This window comes from Ctenocephalides felis, unplaced genomic scaffold (genome assembly GCF_003426905.1).
Source record: "Ctenocephalides felis isolate EL2017-DRISC unplaced genomic scaffold, ASM342690v1 CF-g0.4_SCAFFOLD_01886, whole genome shotgun sequence".
NCBI classification, from domain to species: Eukaryota; Metazoa; Arthropoda; class Insecta; order Siphonaptera; family Pulicidae; genus Ctenocephalides; species Ctenocephalides felis.
Window position 1 is genome coordinate 39,586,934 of NW_020538040.1, and position 19,068 is coordinate 39,606,001.

The 19,068-nt window shown below is 27.7% G+C and overlaps 1 protein-coding gene and 6 non-coding genes across 8 annotated transcripts in view; 6 read left to right on the plus strand and 1 right to left on the minus strand.

The window, feature by feature from the left end:
• LOC113376748 (nuclear receptor subfamily 2 group E member 1-like) overlaps positions 1–19,068 on the minus strand; it is a 352,594-nt gene that overhangs the window by 307,550 nt on the left and 25,976 nt on the right. The gene's annotated exons all lie outside the window — the stretch shown is intronic.
• Trnae-uuc lies at positions 3,123–3,194 on the plus strand. Its single transcript has one exon. It is a non-coding gene; the product is annotated as a tRNA-Glu (tRNA).
• Trnae-uuc lies at positions 3,922–3,993 on the plus strand. The gene has a single exon. It is a non-coding gene; the product is annotated as a tRNA-Glu (tRNA).
• On the plus strand, positions 4,230–4,301 carry Trnae-uuc. The gene has a single exon. It is a non-coding gene; the product is annotated as a tRNA-Glu (tRNA).
• Positions 9,059–9,130, plus strand: Trnae-uuc. The gene has a single exon. It is a non-coding gene; the product is annotated as a tRNA-Glu (tRNA).
• Trnae-uuc lies at positions 9,522–9,593 on the plus strand. The gene has a single exon. It is a non-coding gene; the product is annotated as a tRNA-Glu (tRNA).
• Trnae-uuc lies at positions 10,005–10,076 on the plus strand. The gene has a single exon. It is a non-coding gene; the product is annotated as a tRNA-Glu (tRNA).

Below are 19,068 nucleotides of genomic sequence, written 5' to 3' on the forward strand. Positions count from 1 at the left end.
TGGATTAGGAGGGCAGACATATAAAGCATAAAATATTCAGTTTAATATATATATATATTGAAACTTTTGTTCAAAGTTAAAATAAATTATTTGGAAATAAAATATGATATTTTATTAAATTGTGCAGTACAAACTTAAAATTGTCGAGAATAAAATGTGTCACCATCCATATAAAAAGTATACAGAAATAAGTATAATAATATAATAACACTAAAAGGCCCATTATGTATACAATCTTACAAAAACACACCAAACAATTAAATACTACAATAAATATAAAGGTAATATTAGATTAGAAAATCATGTAAATTGAGAATGAACTTAACATTCCAGGCCCCACATGTAAAAAAAATATGTGAAAATAGAGCCTTTTTCTAATATATTTTATTGAAGTATAGTTGTAATAATTTTGATAATTTTACATAAATATTAAACGTATTATGCGTTTGGTTAAAATTTCATTGTCTTACTTGGCAGAAATATATGAAGTAATATTTATACATGCCTCTTTTAATACATGATCGTGGATTATAAATAAACCAAAAGAAATTATTTAATTCAAATTAAATATAAATTTATTTTTTGCTATACATATACATATTATGATAATATAAAATGTTATTATACTAATCTCTAATAAAAAAAAGATCTTGTAATAAAATACAAGCAGTTAAAATGAAATATTTGCTCAGCAAATTAATTTTAAACTGTCTATAGAAGTAATTTACGATTTACTTATATTCGTATGAAAGTGAAATAAATAGAATTTTAAATTACAATTATAATATAAAAATTTAACAAATACAAAGATTTAATTTTCATTTTATAAGATTTAATTATGTGTAGCGACAAAAAATTAGTTGTCTGAACTCTTCCTATATTTGTCACAGACAAAATTCCTCAAACTATCGAATATTTATTATTAAATTTAAAGAACTCAACTTTTCTTTTTATGTGCATGTGAAACAAAGTAAGTAAGAACATATCATGCTTTTGAAAGGTAATATTAACTGTACATATGCTATGTCAATTTACCCATATTTTGAAATAAGTATTTTTACCCTTAATATAACAAATTAAATCATTTTTTATTTTACAGTTAATAGAGTGATATGATGGACAACTGATATCGAACAGTTCAACCTAAATCCCTCAATTCGGCAAAAATAATCAGTTTTACATGATAAATTAGAGATTAAGCAAATACAAGTTAAATTTAATATGAAAGAGTAGACAGAACCTGCATACGTTGAACCGATCAGTTTTACAAGTATCAAACATCTCAAAGAATATATTGTAGTTAACTAAAATATTTTAAGTTATTTCTTAATTTTATTAGAAACATCCAAGACAATTTCGGTGAGCTCATTTATATAATTTATGGTTAGCATCGAGCCCATCCTCCATGATATATTACATTCAATATTCCATATATATCTGTTGTTATTGATATGTTAAAGAATTTAAGAACCGATATTGCCCAGACAGATTCTTTTTCTTGTGCATTTGATATGTTAACAGATTGAATTTCTTGCGGAAATCGTATCTGATATCACGCAGTGCCATCTCAACAAGTTGGCTCCAATACTCTACATTTTTAAATTCGATCGTTCATGAAGGGAACAATCATAAATTATTACGAATCGATAAAATCTCAAAAATGTATACATTGTTTTGTAATACATATATTATTTCTGTACATGTAACATTCTAAAAGTCACTAAATCATTCCGTTGATATAGCAATCGACGTATGCGTTGGTCCAACAACAGACGCGTTCTTTGTCCTTTCGACATGTAATTATGTCGACTGAAATAATAATTTCATTATCATACACTGACATACTGCCCATTTAATAGATATTTAACCATTCTCTTAAATCTATTGTATAACGAGAGAAAAGAATCAGACACAGTAACCAATCGAAAATATATTCAATAAAGCACATTTAGATTAAAAGTTCATTTAACCCTAAATTTTTACTTGCTTACTTATGTAAGTAATCAGACCTAAACCATTTCATTTAATTACATTTTATTATTTACTCATTCATATGAATACACGTATCCCCCACTTTACACGGATAATAGAGACCATATGGAAAACCGTGCTAAACGAAAATTACTACAAAAATAGCCACTTCCATCAGATTTTTATTATGATGAATAACAAACACATTGAACGAAAAATTAATGTAGATATATTCAATATTAAACACTTTCAATGATGTGTTAACAAATGTAAAAAAACCTATTTTAAATTATAGGTAAAATTAAAATTAGAAATTTATTTAAGTTTGACAAAGTTCAGAAACAATGATGCTCTCTGTTTTAGTTTTTCAAACGAATTATCTTTCATCTTATATACACACTTCCATCATAGAAAAATACTACTAGAAATTCGTGTTTATAATTTGGTGTAAATGCAAAATTAATAATTTTCAAAAACCGTGTAAGACCAGAAACGAGTAAAACGGGGTGTATATGTTGTTGTGCATCCCTGCTATAATTCAATAATTAATTTAATATTACGTTGGACATCAATGAATTCTAGTACATTCTGTCGCAAGACTATTAAACTTCATTGTAATATTATATTTCATTCCCAGTAATTTGCTCATACAAATGCATTTAGTTAATTCAGCATTATTTTACACGTAAACAATCCTTCTGGAAAGATCTTTGTAATTATGTTTAACTAAGCATTTTAGTTTAATTCAAATGATTAAAACATTAAAACAGAGCAGTCTGATGTCGGCCGCCGAACCGGCAACATTTTCAAATGTAACCTCCAAAATATAAAAGTTTAAATATCATCTTTTCAATCATTTGCTAGTCTTCTGTGAACGTCAATGTAATTTTAAATATTTTATGTAATAAACGTAAATAGCAAATCATGTGTAAAATGTGTTTATTTGTGATATCTCTAACATACAACCAAGCGACAAAATTTTATTTTTCTAACAATGTATAACACCAAGTGATTCTTGTGAAATGGTAAAGACAATAAGCCTATGAGGTTATAAAATTAATTTTAATAATATATTTAATAAGTTTTAATTATAAACATTAATTAATTAATTAAATTGCAAGTAATACCGTGTTATTCTATCCCCTAACAACTCCCATATGGTCTAGTGGCTAGGATACCTGGCTTTCACCCAGGAGGCTCGGGTTCGATTCCCGGTATGGGAAATATTTTTTTCTTTTTAATACTTATAATTACTAGTATTTTCTCATTCATAATTAATGATTTATATTATTATTTGAAAATGAATATATTAAGTTGTTAAATACAAAAACAAATTTTTGTATTTTGGAGGTATAATTTGATAGAAACAAAATTTTCATTCTATATCTCTCATATTTAAGTTGAATAGTTTATGTTTTTATAAGATTCGTAAGAATTAACTTAGGGGGCGTCCATTAATGACGTGAGGTTTTTAGGGGAGGGAGGTTTGACAAAGAAAATCACGAAATATCACGTGGGGGAGGAAAAAGCATAGAAAGATATCACGTGTATTTATTTTTTAACTAATTTAAAAAAAAAATCAAACATTTTCCAAAAAAAAATCAAAAATGTTACAGTTCTATCACGTAACTAAAAGTACACGTGATGTTTGGTGAGGGAGGGGTGTAATTTTGAATATCACCATGTATCACCATTGGGAGGAGGGGTCCAAAAACCCTTAAAAACTCGCTCACGTGATTAATGAACGACCCCTTACGTGTTTCGTTATAAAAATTCAAAATTACCTATTAATTTTTTATTTAATTTAATAAAACTTGGTATGATGATATGCACCATCAATTGGTGCCCAAATTGATCCCTGTGAAATATTAAAAGCTTGTAAAAATTGGTTCAATAATAATTAATTAATTAAATTTTAATTAATTCCGTGTTAATCATTTTCTTATCAACTCCCATATGGTCTAGTGGCTAGGATACCTGGCTTTCACCCAGGAGGCTCGGGTTCGATTCCCGGTATGGGAAATATTTTTCCTTTTTTAAAACCTAGTAGTATTTAATCAAAGCAAACATTTTAGCCAACGAGCTAATTAATTTAATAAAAATTCAAAATTACCTATTTATTTTGATAATGATGATACAATTGGTGCCTAAACTAATTCCCGTAAAATATTAAAAAATTATAAAAACTTGTTCAATAATTAAAATTAATCAATTAATCAATAAAATTTTAATTAATTATATTTCCATTTACAATTAACTCCCATATGGTCTAGTGGCTAGGATACCTGGCTTTCACCCAGGAGGCTCGGGTTCGATTCCCGGTATGGGAAATATTTTTTCTTTTTAATTGTTATAATTACTAGAATTTTCTCATTATTAGTATTTTTCACACAAATTTTAACCTTATGATCACATATATTTTTATTTTTAGTAAAACAAAATTTTTGTAGCTGCATATAGATATAAAATTTCATATTTTCCCTTTAAAATATGAGAAAAAAAAAGACGAATTTCACTCCCTCATTAAAAAAATAATGAATTACATCTTGTTTTCCGTATATTATTCGGAAATTTGAAAGCAATTAATTAAGTTATATACTTTAAATAAAATAGGAAATAGTCCATCAGAGACCAATTTATCGGAATTTTCATAAAAAATTTCTATATCCATTTTTCATAAAAATGACCATCTATTTTTACAAAATTTTGGTTTCTGTAAACTGAAAAATATAATCACGTCGAAGAAAAAATTTATTTACATAAATATTGCTTGAAAATTTGAAAAAAAAAATTAAATTACGTTCTTAAAACCCACGTCTTAGAAAAAAGAATATCAATATTAAACCTTACAAATATTTAAACTATATATTATTGGCATTAAGCGAGTTGCTGAATCTTACAAACAATGACTAATTGTAAGATAACTATTTATAAGTTTATACAATTGCATCTTAGATATTTATAAACAAAATGTTTTACATGGAGTTTTCAACCATTAATTATGTCTATTCATAACATTTAAAAAATAGCGATAATACTGAAATAAAAAACAAATATATAATTATAAAAAATGTAAAAATCATTTGAACAAATTCATACAAATAATATTTGCAATTTCAAATTCCTTACTGATTGCGAATCCATTTTAATTCGAGTACATTGTAGCAACACATTAGCAAGCTTAAAAAGTTGTGGAGTTTAAAGCGCTATAAAATTCAATAAAAGCTCCAATAAAAATTTTAATATTATTTAATAGGCATATAAGAAATCAGTGAGCAATGGTATAAGTTATAAATGCGAATTTATAATCGAAAAGTGTTGTCCTTCGGAATCAGCTCGATAATTAAAACACGATCTGGAGAAAATGGCATATGGGGAAACACTTTTATAACTTCATAAGTTGTTCCATTATCCAGTTCAACAATGATAACTCAATAAAGTACTGGATGCCGGGTATCAAATGGAATATAAATTACACCGAAATATTCGCCTTATCTTTGCGCTCTCGCTGCATTGCTTAATTAAAAAATTATAAAAGTGTAAAGAGTAATCCCCGACGTCAGGAATGCTAAGATCGACTTAATATCGAATAAATTGCCACGACAAGAATGCAGAGATTAAGTGTTATAAAAATACCTACTATTACAGAAACAACTGTAATTGATTTAACATTGTGGATGCAGTACCTACTTAATTTCTTTTAAATTCATTTATTTAGTAATTAGGTATATGTGTGTACAATGTAGGGTGGTCCTTAATATGGACATTTTCGAATTTCCTTGCTCTCAAGGGCTCAAATAGTTCCAAATTGATAAAAAACAATTTTCTGAAAGTTTCAGCTCTTAATATTAACGTTTAGATATTGCGCAAATCAATCAACGTTTTGTATGGAAATAGCATGAAAATATTTTCAAAAATTTTTAAAATGTTTTTAGATGTAATTTAGCGAACAAATGAATGAATAAAAAAATCATTAATTTGTCGCTAAGTTATACCTAAAACATTTTTTTTTTAATTTTCAATTTTTTTTCCATTCTATTTCCATACGAAGTTTGAATTGCGCACTATCTAAAAGTTAATATTAAGAGCTAAAACTCGGAGAATTGTGCTTTATCAATTTGGAACCATTTGAGCCCTTGGGAGCAAAGAAATTTGAAAATGTCCATGTTAAGGACCATCCTAGTGTACATGCATATATATTGTTATGCACCACTGCTATATTTTAATGAATAATTTATTAGTACGGTGGGCTTCAATGAAATTCTGGTAAATTCTGTCGTCTGAAAGATTACACGTAATTTACGTAGATCAAGTTTATCTTCACAGATCGTTCTGTAATGTACTAACACTTGCATATATTAGCTAAATCAGCATTTTTATACTTGAAACAACTTACTGGAAGCATTTCTGAATTACGTTTAACTAAGCATTTTTAGTTAGTTTAAAATAATAAAATAAAAATACGACAGTTTGTTGTCGACTATGGAGCCGAAAAGATCATTCAAAATCTAGTCTTTAAAACTTATTCACTAGTCTTCTGGAAACGTTGATGTGATTCTGAATATTTTATGGATTTTTATGTAAATAGAAGTAATTACAAGTTAGTGTGTAAAAAGTGCTTGATTGTGACAGAAATGTTTCTAACATAATATTGCTTTTCTGCAGAAATAATTTTATTGTTATTTATCTGACCAAAAACCCTTCCTTTTCTCAAAATATTTTTATTTAGAATTGAATTCATAAATATTTACTATGCTTCGGGTATATCAGATTTTTTTATATAGTTATATACAATTTGAATTGTTTAAAAATTGAAAAAAAAAAACAGTTTTTACCATTGATACTATATTTATAATAAAACACTCACCAAAGACCAAATTAGTATTTAATGCATTTACTAAAAATTATAATTGTAAATACCTCTTCTTACTGATACGAGGACATAGAAAAATTAAAATTAGTAATACATTGTGATATCGCAAATTTACAAGGTTACACATATTTTTAATATATGTTTAATTAAAGAAAAAAGTTTCGAAGAAAAAAAAGTAAAATCTTTCACTTTTCAATTAAAATCATAATATAACCATAAAGTGACCATAAAATACCATTTACAAAATTTTATAATTTAACAATATATTCCTTATTACTACAAATAAATAAAATAAAAGTTGCAATTACATATTCTACAAATTTCTCCAGTAGCTCAATAAACCACTGCAATAGAAACAAAAATTCTATCTCTATTATCAAATTATCAAACAAAACACGTTAGAAAATATTTTCAAAATAAGATAAAATATTCATATTCCGATTATATTTAATTTATTATTACAAAATTAATAAACAACTTGTATCATTTTATTATTGCATAATTAATTATAATTTCGAATTTCGAAATAAAACGCATGTTAAATGTTATTGACACGTGAGAAATTGGAAAGAAAGTAAACATCAATATGTATCCAAAATACATGTTTGATTTACAAACTGGTAATTTAATGTGATTAACATAACTTAAAACCACTTTTATTGTAACATCGAGTTTTTAGAAATGAACAAACATTGCAGATAGTGAAGAGTATAGAATGAACCTTAGAAATATATCACGACTGAATGAGAAAGTTCGATAAGATTTAAATTTTATTTAAAATCAAATTTAAAAAAAAAAATAAAGTTTATTATTTAGACTTTGAGGATATTGAACTAAATCAAATTTGATCAGATCAAACCCATTAACAGCATAATATTTTTTTGTTTGATATATTTAAAAAAGTCAAATTTAACCCTTCCCACTCGGATGCCGCCGAGACATAAAAAGCATATATATTTTATTCAAAGTGCCATTTTACAAAACAAACACAAAAACATGATGGTGAATTCAACATCTAGAAGAACATAGTGCAAATTTGACATAGAAATTGCTAAACCAAAATATATCAATCCTTTCTCATACCATTCGTGAGGTAAATTTGCATGTTTTTTCCATACACTTTTATTGCTGTTATGATATCTTTTGAGCAAAACTAAAATACAAGAGCCAAATGTGATACATTTATTTTTGGTCAAGGATGTGCATAATATATAGAAATTTTCAGTGCCTTATTTTTTATGCCTGTATTACTACAACGAGATCATTGCTATTCATTCACAAAAATAATTGTTCATTATAATATCCATGTTTTTTTGTTCATGACACAAAGCTTGAATACATTGAACTTAATTAGTACCAAAACATTGCAAATTTTGTTACTAAGAATAAAGTTTTTCTAATTTTTAATTAGAATTTGGATGGTCACATATGTCTGTATGTATGCTGCATTTGTAAGTATCTAACCATTGTTATAAGGAAAAGTGTTGGTTTACAAATCGAATGCTTACATATTTGTCTTTTATTTTGCTGTGACATGTTTAGTTTTGTTACGCTTGTAATAATCAGTCGGATTGCATACCAAGGAGAATGTCAATGTTGCAATGCAATCTAGCTTCGGATTTTATTAATATTGTACCCCCGAGCAAAATAACACCATGCATTACCAATTATTTTATTAATAAATAAACAAAACTTAATTTTCCAGTGCTCAAGCTTAAACTCAAGTGCTCTATTCATGTAAGACAATTCTGATCGATCAACTAACAAGGACAACCCTTCTGTTACTCGTCTGAGATTTTGATGAAACTTGGCATAACAATAGATTTGGTGCCCAAACTAATTTCCGTGGAATATTTTTTCAAGTCTTTTAAAAAGTTGATTATTTATAAAAATTAACTGTTTGAAAGTAGCATTTTGCCTTAATTCAAATTGCATGAATCTCCCGATACTTTAACATAATTATTTTAATCAATTAATTGAGATTCAGCTAGTCAGATAAAATTTTCAACAGTTGCTCAAGCGCACGGCAAAATTAAAGACTTTGATAAATTTTGAACGGAAAATCGACTCACATACTTCTTTCAAATTTGATCCCATTCGATTCAGAATGAGTAGAAACATCGAGATTAGTAAGATGATTTTTTTCGCGAAAACTAACTTTTCCTTCGGGAATTTAATTAATTAAAATTCCGTGTTATTTTAATAGTTATTAACTCCCATATGGTCTAGTGGCTAGGATACCTGGCTTTCACCCAGGAGGCTCGGGTTCGATTCCCGGTATGGGAAATATTTTTCCTTTAAACCTAGTAGTATTTTCTCATTTTTTACTTTAACGCAAATATATTAAGTTATCGTACATAAGAGATAGTATAATTTGACAAAAATTATTGTTGAAAAATAAACAATTTTAATCTATGTTTTATATTTAAGTTCCCTTTCAGTCTATATTCTCTTAAGATTCAATCAAAGCAAATATTTTAACCAACGAACTAATTAATTTACGTGTTTTATTGTAAAAATTCAAAATTATCTATTATTATATACTTTGATAATGATGATAAATTTGGTGCCCAAACTATTTCCTGTAGAATATTAAAACCTTATAAAAATTGGTTCAATAATAAAAATTAATTAATTAACTTTTAATTAATTCCGTGTTAATCAATTTTTTATCAACTCCCATATGGTCTAGTGGCTAGGATACCTGGCTTTCACCCAGGAGGCTCGGGTTCGATTCCCGGTATGGGAAAATATTTTTTCATTTTCAAAACCTAGTATTTTGTTAATACATTCTATTACTTTTTGAAAATAAATATATTAAATTGTTAAACACAAAAAATAATACTTTTGTATAAGTATGATATAATATACAAATTTTTCATTCTATGTCTTATTTTTAAGTTGTGCAGTTTATATTCTCATAAGATTCAGTGAAAGTAAATAATTTAACATACGAGCTAATTAATTTACGTGTTTTATTATAAACATTCAAAATTACCTATTCATTTTTTTATTTAATATGAAAAAAAATTGACATGATGATACATTTGGTGTCCAAATTGATTCCCGTGAAATATTAAAGGCTTATACAAATCGGTTCAATAATTAAATTTAATAAATTAAATTATAATTAATTCCGTGTTATTCTTTTTCTACCAACTCCCATATGGTCTAGTGGCTAGGATACCTGGCTTTCACCCAGGAGGCTCGGGTTCGATTCCCGGTATGGGAAATATTTTTTCTTTTTAAAATCTACTATTTTTTGTGAATTCTTTCTATTTATCTTTGTATATTAAATTTTTGGACATAAAAATACTTTTATATGTATTATTTATGGTTTACAATATTCAAGTATAAGGGATCGTTTTTATTACAATTATTTACCACCCGCATCCCCCTTGTCAGCAAAAGTAAGCAAAGCTCTTGCCCCCTGCCCCTTTGCTTACGTAAACATTTCGCAATTAATGTAAAAAAATAAAAATACTACCTATGACGTAATCATCATCCAGACTCCCCTGCCCCCCATGTCAACCCAAAATAAGCAAATCAACAACCCCCCGCCCCTCTATAGTGCTTACGTAATACTTGAACGGCCCCTAAACACGAAATAACAATATTAGTGATTTATTATATGTCATTTAAATATTAAATATTAGTTAAATATATCCGATGTAGAAAATATCAAAAGCCAATCATAAATATAATAGAAAATAAAAATATTAATTTCTCTCCGCAATTTCTCCGCAAGTTCACTCTATTTAATTTAATTTAATTACTAACTAAAGAATTGTTAGTATAATACCACTTCAAGTTTTTTTCAACAGAATCGGAGTTTTTGGTCTCTGAACGCTAGTAGGAGGAAGATGAAGTTTTATTTATTTAAGAAAGTTTCCAAAAAGAATCCTTTCTAATTGTGATATTGCAGCAATAATGCACCGAAATTTATAATCTGATAGCTCCGAGCTATGTATCGAACCTGGAACCTACACACCAGAGCTTTTAATAATAAGCAACGGAAGAAAACAAACCAGAAATGATATTTTTACTTCCCGTAGGGTAAGTTATAGTAATTGCAAAAAATCGAATATATATTTTTTGCATATCTTTACGTTTCAAAGGTTTTTGAACATTTTAGTATATCTTAGAAAAAAATTGATGTATGTGTGGTGTGTGTGTAGTATGTGTGTAGTATGTATGTTTGGATACAATATTTCGTCCACGATTTGGGGAGCATGAATCAACCGATTTGAATGATTCGAAAAGCATTTAACTGGTATTGACGGAATGAAAGATTGATTAATTTTTTTTTTGGAAACGCATGTGTGGCACGGTGCCATGCAACACTAGTTCTTATTTTCAATTGTTGAACATTTGCCTAACAACTATTGTATATAAACTAATAGTTTACCATATAAGAATTATTCAGGATATTATTGCTATTACTATTTTTCATATCACACATATAAAACTAACATGGCCCTATATTAAAACGTTTCGACTCGGCAAGCCGTATCAGTTTTTTATGTTTGTAGCGGGCCAAGAAATTTTCAGGTTTTGTTCCTGATAGACCAAAGCTTGCAAAACATACTGCACAGTTCGCGTTGGATCTGTGATTGACGTGACCTTCTTCCAAAACGCATGTGTCAGACATATGTTTTATGTGATAGCTACTATAAATGTTGAAGTTGAAGAATATATCACAATCTCTCATTCGGGATGATGAGGTGTGGTCGAGGAGGATCCCAAACTAAAAAAAGCCGTTTAAAGGATTGTCAATAAAATTAATTCCCCGCTGCAAGTATTACTTATAAGGAAAATTCGAATTAAATCAGCCAATATACAGTTCTGCACGAGCACATTGATCAAATTAATAAAGGTAACCGAGAGACTATGTTCTAGCACGTGCAATTGAACTAGTTTTTACAGGCGGCTTGTTATGTATAATAAGTGAAATGCTAAATGCACGCACATTATTACCATGCACTATCGGTAGTCGTGGTGCGCCGCCTGCAACCAGGTTACAACACATTTCAGACGAGGCGCGGGCTAACGATCGAGGAAACGCATGAAAAATTTATTACACAAAGCTTAATTTAAACTTAGAAAATATAATTAATAGGTCATAGCAAATTTTATCAATTTTACTATAAACTAGTGGAGCGCATGGCATCGTGCATTAAGGCAAATTTTAAATATTTTGAGAATTTGGAAATTTTTGAAAATATTCTATTTTTTTTTTAATTTTCGAAATATTCTCAAATTTTTGTAAAAATATTTTTTCTGAAAATGGTGAAAAATTTCGAAAATTTCAATTTTTTGAAACTTGATTTTTTTTTAAATTTTGCACACCTAAGCAAAATGTTTTTTGAATCTAATCGGATAATCCGTTCTCTCAAAACTGCATAACCGTTTTTATCTATTTGCTATATTTATTTGCTTTTGAATAATTAGATAATAATTATTTTACGATGCTTTTGCCTTAAAAATGAGTGATGCATTTATAAATTATTTCTTTGTAAGCAACTATTTTTTAATTAGTTGGTAAATTTTAATTATTTCTGTATAATATTGAATATATGCGTATAAAGTCATAATACACACTGTGACCCTACAAGATGACAAAAGCATCACGCCTGATTCCCTTTCGAGAGTCAACATGGTTTGGATATATTTTGAAAAGTGAACAGATATGTGAAAATCTAATGCAGATGCAGATGAATCAGATGAAGAAGAATCTGGAAATCGGAAGTCAAACGCGATACTTATTTGTATGAATATTTACTTTGTATATATAGTGCACATTGCATTGGTCTATACTACGCAACGCGAGGCACGCGAAGTGAGCAAATCAACCCCTAACGACATCTATGGAGGAACGAGTTTAATACAAGCAAATTTTTATTATAAAACGCTATTATATGAATTTATCGGAGTAACTATTAAAAGTTGAATCAAATTGATTATATCGATTTTTGCAAGAAATATTGAAAACGGGACAGTTTTAAACATAACTACGTACAACCAGTTATTAAATAATAACATTTTATAGTGATATATTGAACAGTTGAAAACGAGAAAAAATTATATTTTTCACTCCCACTTATTTGCAATTTAGCCAGGATGAACTAGAAAATTTATTTTGCATTAATCTCAAAAAATTATTTAAGAAAACATTTTTTTTTTCAATTTAATAATAGTACAATAAATTAGTAAATGCTTTTAAATTGAAATTGCTTTTGTTACACATACACAAAACAAAATTAAATGTTTTAGACTATTTTTGCATTCCAATTTAAATACATATATTTTTTTAATATTTATTGAATATGCTACAAAATAATAATTGTAGCAAAAAATAATAAGAATAACAAAAAAGTTTAATTCATTTTTGAAACCTACTCAAAAGGTTAGTGAAGACTTAATTGAAATATTTCAAATTTGAAGAATTGTAATATATGAACAACATGATACACGTTTTATATTAAAATTGATTTTGGATTCATTCAATGAAAAAATGCATATATCTCTTTCTATTTGAGCAAAGTAAAATAATTTGAATACAAAGAAAAATGCAATAAAATTAATGTTTAATTTTGGATAAAAATTGAACAAAATGTGTAGAAAATGTTATTTACTTTAATCACAAAGTCTAATAGATTATAATTTCAGTATCCAAATTGATAAAAAAAAACACAATTTCTTAAAAATAGCAGTTTTGTACAAGTTGTTTATTGAAACAGATATCAACAGTGGTCTGATGAGTGAAATATTATTGGAACCGATTTTCAATGATTTACTGGTAAGATGCATTCTATTTTAAGAAAACAAGAGTCATGATAGATGGGTATCATTATAATAAAGTTCCAAAGAAAGTATATAAGTAGAAGGCTCTAAAAAGTCTATTGGTAAGAATTCAAGATATATTAAAAGCAAAATGCAATGAAAAAAATCAAACAATCATTGTTCTATTATATAAACATAACGTTATGTAGTAAATTAGTCATTTTTGATTCTAATAGGTTAAGAACTTCATAGTAGACCAAAAAAGTTCTATTTTTGTAGTTCCAAAAACAGTCTGATAAAAATAGATACATTTTTTTTAATAGGTGCTTTCAGTTGAACATCATCAGGTATTGTATCACTTCTTTATAACACATGTTATTAGCACTTAAAAAGATAAAATATGTGCAGATACAAAAGAGTGTATGAAGACATTTTTTCTGCTTCTTCCACATACAAATAAAATAACTGCCAATTCGTCTTACATCATCGGTCATTGTGCAAAAATATTGGGCGTTGCGAAAAAAATAATAATTATCAATATCATGCATGCAGTGCTTAGTGTATATGCAATGCATATCAATGATATTTGTTTGCATCACTTATGGACTAGAATTAATTGAATTTTCTAGAGTGACTATATACTGTTTCGATTCAAACAAAAACTTTCACCTCATTATTATCTAATTTTATTACTTATTCTACGAGCAAATTCGCATAGGCTTAGAAGATAAATTAAGAAAAATCAGTACTATGAGAATGAATACATCTAACTTATACATGCATTTTGCGATCGCTGCCAAAATTATTGATACATAAAATTGATTTTTTTATAAATGCTGCATTTAACTAAACTTCAGAATAAAATCTTCTTCCGTTTATATATAAATTCACATTAGCACACATGTCTACATATCTTCGTACATTTGTACTCACTGGTAGTGCCTTTTACAAAAGTTTCGAAATTTGTTACGTGTACGGAATTTTAGATTTAATTATAGTAATTTCGTATTTTGCGGTATGCAATGGAATCAGGTATGAATCGGAATGGATTTTTTTTTTACTACGCGATACAATAAAAAATTAAAAAATGGAAAATGACATACATATTTATTTGTTCCTAATTCGTTTCTGTTCTGACCCGACAGACGTTATTTTGTATCCACGTCTACAATTCAAAAGTTCAATTTTTTTTTAAATATTCTACGTTAATATTTACCGTTTAGTCAGAAATAATAGTCATTGTTTTTTTTTTTGAATTACTATTTACACCAAAATATAAGTGATGTTAAATGTAGAATTGCTTTAAAAAAAAATGATGATTCTCAATTCTCACATCAGTTGACTCTTTAATTATCTCTTTAACAAATATCTAAATATGTTCGTTAAAATTCTATATAAAAAATTATACACTACAATTTTTAGAACAAATTTGTTTTTTAATAGCTCAATTTATTTTAATGCCAAAATTTTTAGTCATACCTGTAGTGTGTAAATGAATTTTTTTTATATCCATGAGTAAAACATTGATTTTCCTGCAAAAATCGTCTTCCTCTGTGATTTAACTTTATTTATGGTCGTAGTATAGGATAGAAGTATTTGAAATTGCAGTCTATTAAACATTATGCCAAATTTAGAAAGAACTAGCTGTAAGTGGAATTCTGTCTTGAGGCAATTATGGCATCGTGCCTTGAGGCAAATTGCTGGAACTTCCCGCACCGTAACGAAATGTTCGAGGAATATTGAATGTTTTCAAATATATTATTATAAATATTGTAACATTGTCTAATATTTATAAGAATTATATATACCGAATTGCAGAGTTGAAATTATTTCTAAAGTATATTAGAACTATAGTCAGAATTAAAAATAAAATCTGAAATATTTTCGATATACAAAATACTAAAAAAAAAAAAAAAAAAAAAAAAAAAAAAAAAAAAAAAAAAAAAAAAGAAATCCAAAATCAATTATTTTGTTAAGACAAGCAGAAAGTTCTTTGAATCATTTAAATCGGACGCTTAGTTCTCTCAAAAACTGCCATTTTTTACATAATTAGCTCCGTATCTTCGAAATGGCTGGGCCTGCCTTTGCCAAAAACTGATAAACACTTCTCCCAATCATTACTAATTCAATGTTTTTTAGATCATTCAAATCGGATACTCCGTTCGCTCAAAAATTCGATTTCTATTTTCTGCACTCTTTGCTCCGTATCTCCGAAACGGCTGGACCTGCCTTTGCCAAAACCTAATCAGCTCTTTTCCCAATCAATAGGAATCGAATGTTTTTTCAACCATTCAAATCGGTTGATCCGTGCGCCCTAAAACGTGACTGGAAATTTGTATCCACACATACATACACACACACACACACACACACACACACACACACACACACACATCCATTTTTTCTGAGGTATGCCAAAACGTTCAGAAACCTTCAAAACGTCGAGAAATGTAAAAATTTTCAATTCCGATTTTCGGCCCATTACAATAACTTACCCTACGGGAAGTTAATAATTAACGATTACACTGTAATGGATAAACATTAAAAAGGAACCGATTTTTTTAGTAAAAGGCGAAAGATTACTTATTAAAATCTTTATAAACTATCTGATAATCTGATGCCTAATGATCATTTTTGACTGGCATTGGCAAACGATCTTATATATATACATCCGTATGTGTACTGTAAATCAACTAACCAAAATTCTGCTCGATGGTCCGAAATCTGAGATGGAATTAATAATTTACATCAAACAGCGGCAATAAACATATAAAATTCGCATGTTACAAATTCTTAATTAAACATATAATTGGTACGTTTTTATATGCATTCTTACAACTTGCGCTAAAAACATATTAATCGATCCATCACGGACATATCACACTTCGATCTGGTCAATAAAATCTCAACGCAATAAAAACGTGGTAAAAATTTAAAGTTGCTTTATTACGGGCTAAAAGATCTTCAGTTGATTTGGTAAAACTGAAGTGTGATGCTGAAATGAGCAGCTTGTGTTTGGTTATGCATCTAAGTATAAAAAGACAAGTTCATAAGCCAACATATGGAAAATTTTGAAGCCATTTTTTTTATTTTTTTTATATCTAGTACATTGAAAAGTTTGATTGTATATATACTAGAAAAAAATAAAAAAAGAGATTCTCTATGAACCAAATATTTGTTCCAAATCCAAAAATAGGGTAACAAAAAAAGCGTCCATACGCTCCGGTTTGGACGGGACAGTCCTGAATTTCCACATTGTATTCCGAGTTTTTCTAAAAACAATATTTGTCCCGGATTTTCAAAAAGTATAGTTTTGAATTGATGCTTCACAATTTCTTGATAATAAAATTACAGCTATCTGCCAATGATTTAAAAACAACGAGTATGCTTATATGAAACAATACGTTAGGAATGAGAAAATTGCCCAATGCAAAATTCCAAAGGCGGCTTCTCGCATTAATAATTTAGAATTTTGTTCTTCAAATTCATGAAAATTAGAAAATAGAACATTTTGACTGACTGACACAAGTGCTAACTTAATTCAACCGCTCTTCATAGGCTTCAAATATTGTACCACAGTTATATAAGCCAAAGTACACAAAAAATTAATCCAATTAAAAGTACTATTAAGATGTCATTCTAGGTTTTTGGATATAGAACTCTAAAAACAATTACAATAACTATATTATTATTAAATATTCCACTGAAGTATTAAAAAAATAACTGTTTTTTTACATATTCAATTAAATATATCGGCAATAAATATCTTTGGTTCATAATTACATGTACGGTATTATTTTATAACCATATATCGGATTGATGAAGGTGAAAGCTCGTACCTTTTATCGCTTGGTTAATCTTTGGCGGGATATTGGCGAAAAAAGCGTTTGCTAACAAGACTTGACGATGCCAAAAAATAATGTCGTATTCGTTTCTCTCTCCATAAAACGACGTGGTTTATGGTTTATCCATTTAATTTTTTGCTTCGATTTAGTAATACTGAATGTTTGTCGTGTTTTAATGCGGTTAAGTAATACGTACTAAATCACAGTCATATGTACATATCTAGGTTATGGAAATCGAACAGAATAGGGTTTTATTAATATTCATATGGGAGTATTAAATAGTGTTTCATTGTGGGAATATGATAGGATTATTTAATACTTCTTGCTAAATCAACACTAAAAATAATTTAATTTCTTCAAATAAATAAATGATAATATTTTTTGATATGTTATTTGATATATATATATATATATATATATATATATATATATATATATAATGTGCCATTATTATCATGCACTTTTCTTCTGCAAAAAAATTCTCTTTATATACTTACATATTATTTTGTTCACCATGTTTTATTCTGTTTTTCTGTACTATATTTTGTGTCTAATTTTTTTTCGAGTAAGTTAAAAATAAAATATATAAAAGAATTGAATAATAATCAGGCATCAGTTATAGGGGAACTATGGGCTGATTGCAACAGTTGGATGGATAGTTGCTGTAACTATTCTTCTACTGAATCAAGTAAAAATAATTCCACAATTATTGTTCATCATTTCAATTTTTAGAAAAAGTAAGGTGGTACAATTTACCTTGTGTTTGGGGCTTGTTGTAACATCTACCTGAGCAAATACTAACAATAAAAAACGACAAAAATGCCTCTGATAATTTATTTTTTACTCATTTTAATAAAAATTGACATGTTTCTAAGTGATTTTTTAAACATCGACGCAAATTGTAATTTACAAGTAAAATATTTTAAGTCTTCTGTAATACGCATTTTTATCATAAATCAACGCAAGCTACAATTAATATTATAATGCAAATAAAACATATAGTGTCAACCTATAACAATTTATATTTGCCCACATCGTACAAACTACATATTCATTCTATCGAATTTTCTTCACTTAATCTGTATATAATTTTTGTATGTTACAACTTGTCCTAAAGTTTTGTTTCAACTAACCCCAGGTGTGATTTTTTTACATTAATCAAGATAACTATTTATACAACTTAACAATCACAGAAATTGTTACACAATGTCAAAGATTGATTTTAAAACGAAATAAGATATATAAAATTTTAAATTAGTCAATAATAATATTACCTTTCGTAAATGACATACCTGCGCAGTTCTGTATATTACGTTGGCTTACGGGACAGTAGCTATGACAAAATTATGCAGGACGGATTACATGTCCAATGGAAACAAAAAATATTTTAATACCGTTGAATATCCTTTTCAACATATTTTACTCTTTTGGGTAATAAAATAACTCATCGACTTATTTGCAAAATAAGTTGTCTTTAATTTACCTGTCTGAATGCGACAAAATTTGTTTTTTTTTTAGGATGGCTACATGCTTCTGTTCAAACCAATTCGGTTCTGTATCTACTGATTATTTAGAGTTAATAAATCAGAAACGTAT